Here is a 7,237-nt window from a genome sequence, read left to right on the forward strand (position 1 = left end):
ACCTTCCCATGCCAAATTTAGATCCATATTCTTTAAAAGTTTTCCAATTATGCTGGAAAATGTAAAGGAGTCCCCTCTCCCCTTTATATCTCTCCACAAAATGAAGAGAAGGGTATCATATATTCAAAGAACCCTCTCTCGTACCCAAATACTCCTCCAAGCCAAATTTGGCTCCACTTGTTCGATTAGTTCTCAAGTTATGCAATGAAAATGTAATGAAGTTCCCCCCCTCCCTGCCTTTTTCCCCACTAAAAAGGGAGGGGTCTAAAATAACCATAGAAACATTTCTTGTGCTGCAATGTACTCCCATGCCAAATTTGGTTCCAATATCTTGATCAGTTCTCGAGTTATGTAAAAAATTGTAAGGTATGCCCCCTCCCCCCTTTCTATCTCCCCACCGAATGGAGGTGGGGGTACCTAATATTCTTAAAAACATTCCACGTACCCAAATACCACCCCATGCCAAATTTGATACCATTTGCTTGATTGGTTCTCGAGTTATGAAAACATTTGTCTTTTGTTTGGGAGGACCCTCCTTCCTTTCATGAAAGAGGGAGGGGTCTCAAACCATAATAGGAACCTTCCCCTGCCTTCAATACCACCACCTGCCAAGTTTCACGCAAATCGGTTCAGTAGTTTTCGAGTCTATAGGGAACAGACAGACAGACAGAAATTCATTTATATATTCAGTGATTGAATTTTGCTGAGCATGAGTTGATCAACCATCTCTCGCTCAACGCTTTACTCGGAAGCAAAGGTTGCTTTGAGGCAGCGAAAACGACAAAACCGATGATGTATACGCTCTCAACATGGCCGCCTTCATGAAGCAATATACATTCGAGGCAGCGAATCCAAAAAACCAAACGAATGGCTCTCACTCATCTCCTGTCCAGCGTTGCCACATTTAAATCTGTATTTTCGAGGCAAAAAATCTTTTAAATCTGTATAAAATCTAGAAAATCTGTATTAAAATCTGTATTCAAAATTTTGATTCCGGATACTAACATTGCACTACGGCGACCTTTTTTATAATGCGTGGCGCACTAATCTAGTTGCCCTCTTCATTATTGCGAACTGCGACATTTGTTCGATCTTTCAAATCAGTTTTAATCCTGTGTAATCCGCTTTTTGGTTTGTTTGTACAAATAATTGCGACTTCGAAACATTGCACGAAATTATATTTCCAGTACAACGAACAAAATACATATCCGCTACCGCTACATGAAAAAAATAAGGTCACACCAACTTTAAAGAGGATATGTTTTGTAAAATGCAACGATCTTTGTCCAACTGGAGTTTAACAATCAGATGGGATTTGGAAATTGTGTCAATTGTCTCTGATCAGTTTCTGTATTTAGTTGTAATCGCTGTATACTGCAAGAAAAATATTCACTGCAGCTGAAGTTAGTCAATAATATTTAACTAGGTACCAATAAAAGTTACATTTCGTGTAATGCAATGTCTGATCTTGGTGTATGATTTTCTAACACAGGTTTGAAAACTCTTTTCAAACCCTTGCATTGATGCAGTTCCGAACTATAATCTGGAAGATTTTTCTCATTTGTGAGCATGACAATTGATGGCTTGAACGTTGGATCATCAAAGGAGATTATTCTCGATTAACTCAAAGCATAATCAAAATATCATAGAAATTTTTTCATTTACTGAAAATCTGTATGAAATCTGTATAAATTTCCAATTATCTGTAATCTGTATATACAGATCTTGGTTTGAAAATTTCAAAAAAATCTGTATGTTCACTGAAAAATCTGTGTATGTGGTAACGCTGCTCCTGTCACAACCTTGAGGGAACCGAATTCAAAAGGCAGAGCAAACCCGAGTCTCCTCGTTTGTGTCTGGATCGAATGCGTGAGGTTTTTCTGCTATTGCTATTATTGCACAGCAACCGCACGCAGGCAGCTAGTTTTTTCATTTCTTTTTCTTCCCCCCTCTTTCACCATACGTTGCGGGCCGTGCAACGCAATAAGTTCGGTTGTTTTTGTTGTTGCCTCAACCTTTGCGGTCGGTTCGAGTTATTCAAATTCAACAACGTAAATGAGTATGTGTGCCTCGTCTTCTTCATGCATCATGTAGCAACCGAACGTTGAGAGAGTTCGTTCGGGGCAGCAAACGGATAGTGTCTCTCAGAGCAGATCCTCCTCATGGGGGGAGGTTTGAATGAATGTATATGTATCGTCTCCTGTATAGCTATGCGAGGCCTCAAAGTGTGTATTTTGAATGCCTCTGATGAGAAAATTGGTGAGGATTTCAATCACTATAGACGATAAATTTTTGGGTGCTTGTTCTTGTGAATGAAGAAAACAGTCAGGTGCAAAACATTCAAAACGAGAAAGGCAATATGATGGGCATATCAGCCTTTGATAGAACAAACTTCAAAGGAGTCAGTGGAAAAGAGATATTCAGCAGCTCGTTTGTAAAAGATCTTAATGGGTACATGGTTTAAGGTGTTTGTAATAACTTGACGCTTCACCTTTCTCCAATGAAAAATGTGATAGAATTTTACATTTGAATGCAATTTGGACTCAAGACTTTTGGATTGTGCAAATGAAGAAATTCTACAATTGTAGGTATAATATGAAACTGTAAATTCTGATACAATTTGAAGAAATGTAAAACATTGGAAATTGAACGAAGTTGAAGTAAGTCTTGAAGGTTACCTTGGATTTATTTTCCGATTGCGATAAGCTACGTTTGATGTGGTTTGATTATTGAACAGTTATTCTTTCTACTTCCTAGGCCAGTGCAACAGTTGAATGGAACCGTACAGAAAAGCGAACGGTCAGTCAGCTCTAATCGATTTCAGTGGCAAAAAGAATAAATTGAATAGTTTAGATGATAATGTTGAGGCATAGAAATCGGTCCTCTACGGCAACGAGCGATGCAGCGCGAATTCGACACGGCGCAAACACCGACGGCGCAAACACCGACGGCGCAATCACCGACGGCGCAACCATCGACGGCGCAAACATCGACGGTGCAACTACCGACGGCGCGTGAAGCGCCTGAGGCACTGGCAGCACTTGTTTTGTTCGGCATATCTTGTTTAATATCTGCTCTATCTTAAAAGTTATTTTCTCAATGTTAAAAGTGTTTTAAAATTACGGATTTAAGTTTGTGATCTCAATAAGTGGCTCGAAATTGATTTGTCATCGGTTGTTGGAACAAATCTTTCTGTTTTGTGCAAAATTTTACGAAAAAAAAATCTGTTGTTTCATGTGGTCTTAATGTAGTGGGTACATGTTGCAATAAAAGTGAGAGCGACGTTATCGTCCACATTCCATTCACATGGTGAGTAGAATGCGTTTCGTCTAGTTTATTTTCTTTTTATCTTCTATTTTACCACATCTATTTGCTATCTGTTCCATAAGCGGCGGCCAATGTATCAAGTGCAGAAAAAAAGTTCTCGCCTGATAAATTGTCCAGTCCGTGTGGATGTACACTATAGTCTCTGAAACAGTTGCGAATATTTTTATCTTCTCCTCATCTCGTGATTCTAGCACTTGCTTGGCCTGTTAGTGAATCTCGATCGCCAAGCGGTGTAGATTAAGCGAACACCAGAAGCACCTCGAAAAAAGCTGTTCAATACAGCTTGTGCTTACTGCCAGTAGCTCACTTGATTGTAGTGAGTCTTGCTCGTGTTTTTTTTTCACTAGCTTCCTTTTCGCTGATGCATCACTTTGAATGGTGCGTAAAATTGTTTGTGGCTTGCCGTTTCGGAGCATGTGTATTGTCTCTATTACTGTGGTTCTAGCACTTGTTTGGCTTGTTAGTCAATCTCGATTGCTAAGCGGTGTAGTTTTGGCAAACCTTCAGTAGCACTAGTGAGGGGCGCAATATTGCTCGTCCTTGCGCTGATCAGTAGCACACAAATTTAGTAACAGTACATGCTTATGTTTCAGCAGAAATAAACATTTTTTTTTTGTAACAACCAGTACACAGTGCAAAAAGCTTTGGTTAAAATTTAGAAGGTTAAAAACAAATTTAAACGCTTGTTGCTTATTATTTTCATTGTGATATTGTATTTATTTATATTTTAATAGCAGTTAAACATTTTCTTATTTTTATTTAAACTGACCACTTACATAATTGTTTATCATTTTAATTTTAATTTATTTATTTTTTATTCCAACTGACAACCATAAACTAAAAAAAAAAAACAATTTCGTGAATTTGTATCTATCTCAGCCGTACTACGATTGATTCTACCACAATTTCTTCTTGTCCTTATTTTTCTGATTTTCTTTCTCTATTTTCATTAATTTATATATTTTTTTTAATCAAGTTGGACTATATTTAGCTTTTAATTTTTTGTTTGTAAATTTGTATTTAAGAAAATGGATGATGAAATGAGTGTGATATGTGTAGATTGTAAAAATGTAGAGAATTGTCTTGATAGAGTTCTAACGTGTGCTTATTGCTTCAAAAGTGTTCATCTTCGATGTAGAAACATTCTTGGTAGTGCAGCTCGTAAAATGAAAAAACTACAATTCTTTTGTGATGCAAATTGTGCAAACATTTATTTTAAAATCATCGGACAGCGCCAAGATCAGGACACAATTATCAGTAGCATCAATACCCAGTTGAAAGACATTATTCAGAACGTTGTTAGTACCGAAATGTCATCAATTAAATCTGAGATGAAATCAGTTACATCTGCTATAGAGGCCTCCCAGGAATTTTTGTCTTTGAAGTTTGAAGAAATTCAAACCGACTTCAAAGACCTAAAAACCCGGAACGAAGCTCTAGAAGCAGAGGTTACTGATCTCCAACAAAAGCATTCAAACCTTAATTCTCAAGTATATAAACTAGAAAAAAACTTAGATAAAGTGAATAGAGATGCCGTCTCAAAGAACTGTATGATTTTTGGTCTACCTGTCGAAAACAGTGAGAATACTCTAGAAAAAGTTGGTAAAATGTGCCGTTCTATTGGTTATGAATTGAATACCGAAAATGTTGAATATGCAGTCAGACTGTATTCTTCAAAAAAACCAAATGACTCTATACCGCCAATTAAAATTTCACTTAAAAACATCGCAATCAAGGAAGAAATTTTCAACAAAAAACGAAGTTATGGAAAACTTATCTCTACATCAGTGGATCCTTCACTGGTAGTTAATGGGAAAGCAACATACATTTCAATCCGTGATGAGTTAACCCCGTTAGCTATGGAAATATTAACCGAACTGCGGGAGTCCCAAGATCTATTAAATATGAAATATATTTGGCCCGGGAGGGGTGGGGCCATATTAGTGAAAAAATCTGAAGACTCCAAACCAATATCAATCAAATGCAAAATAGAACTCAAAAACTTTCTTAGTAAACATCTGACAAACCTTGACATTAATACCCAACTTGCTCAGAAGGACACACCTTCTCCTAAACGTAAGAAAAACTAAACATTTATGCTTCTTCTCTATGAATAATTGAAAAAAAAATCAATAAAAATGTATAACGAAATAAACAAATTTCACGATAACATCGAAGACTTTAATCGGAATAATGATAATAACAATAGTAACAATAATAATAATAATATAAATAATAATAATAATAATGATAATAATAATAATAACGATAATAATTATAATAACAATGTTAATGATAATAATAATGATGGTAATAATATGAATAATGATAATAGTAATAATAATAATAATAATAATAATAATAATAATAATAATAATAATAATAATAATAATAATAATAATAATAATAATAATATAATTAATAACAATAAAAATAATAATAATAATAACTGTAATTATAAAAAAACAATTAGGATTTTACAATGGAATATTTGCAGCATGAATAACTTAGAAAAATTCGACCATATTTTACAGTCAATTGAACATTTAAATATAACTATTGATGTAATAGTAATAAGTGAAACTTGGCTCACTGTAGATAACTGTCTTCTTTACACTATACCAGGCTTCACATCAATCTTTTCGTGCCGAGATCAGCCGTATGGGGGATTAGCTATGTTTGTTAGGAACGACTTAGATTTCAAAACGAAGTTAAATGTTACCTGTGATGGTTTTCATAGAATAAGTGTCGAAATATCTCATTGTGGTCAAATTGTCGAAGTTCATGGAATTTACAGACCACCTGCGTATCCGTTTAGTTCGTTGTGTGAACAAGTTGAATCTCTTCTTTCATCTGTGCCTGATAAACACTCGTGTCTTATTGTTGGCGACTTAAATGTCCCTGTAAATCTCGTTAATACAAATACTGTATGTAAATATAAAACTTTGTTGGAATCTTTTAGCTTTGCCTGTACAAATTGTTTCCCAACAAGGCCCAAAAGTCAAAACATTTTAGACCATGTTATTTGCAAAGTGAAAGATTTAGAAAGAATAAAAAATGATACCATCTTTTCAGACGTAAGTGATCATTTGCAGATTCTCACGTCTTTTGAAATGTTACAAAAAAGACAAAAAACGGTCTTGACAAAAGAAATTACGGATCACGCTAAACTAAATGAATTATTCTCGAACTATCTTAGAACCTTTGTCCCAGGCAACGTGAACAGCGGCATTGAAGAAATCTCAACCACATACAATAACTTATTCAAACGGTGTACTAAAACAATATCGAAAAAAATAAACATAAAAGGTAGTTACTGTCCATGGATGTCGTATGACCTATGGATTTTAATAAACATGAAAAACAACTATTTGAAACGTGTTAAAAAACATCCCAATGATGTTCACCTTAAAGAAATGCTTCAACATATAAATAAAAAACTATATCTTAAAAAGAGAACGTGTAAACGCTTGTACTATGAAAGACTACTCAATAATACAACACACTCTAAACTTTGGAAAAATATAAACCAACTTTTGGGGAGATCTAACAATTCTCCATCAATAAAACTTACCGAAGGTCCAAACCTTATAACTGACAAAAAAATGCTTGGTAACAAATTCAACAGTTTTTTCTCTTCAGTTGGATTGGACCTTGCCAAGGAAATACCAACTGAACCTGAGTTTGATGCGTTGTCCAATATAAACGAGGTAAGGAATTCAATCTTCCTTCAACCAACAGATGAAAATGAAGTAAAATTAGTAATACTGGGCCTCAAAAACAAAAAAAGTTGTGGACCGGATTGTTTCCCAACAAGTGTTATTAAAAATAACAACCAGCTTTTTTCACATATTCTTGCAAAGTTCTTCAACTCAATAATTGAAACAGGATGTTTTCCAGATTGCCTTAA

The sequence above is a fragment of the Uranotaenia lowii genome, chromosome 1 (genome assembly GCF_029784155.1).
Source record: "Uranotaenia lowii strain MFRU-FL chromosome 1, ASM2978415v1, whole genome shotgun sequence".
Taxonomy (NCBI): domain Eukaryota; kingdom Metazoa; phylum Arthropoda; class Insecta; order Diptera; family Culicidae; genus Uranotaenia; species Uranotaenia lowii.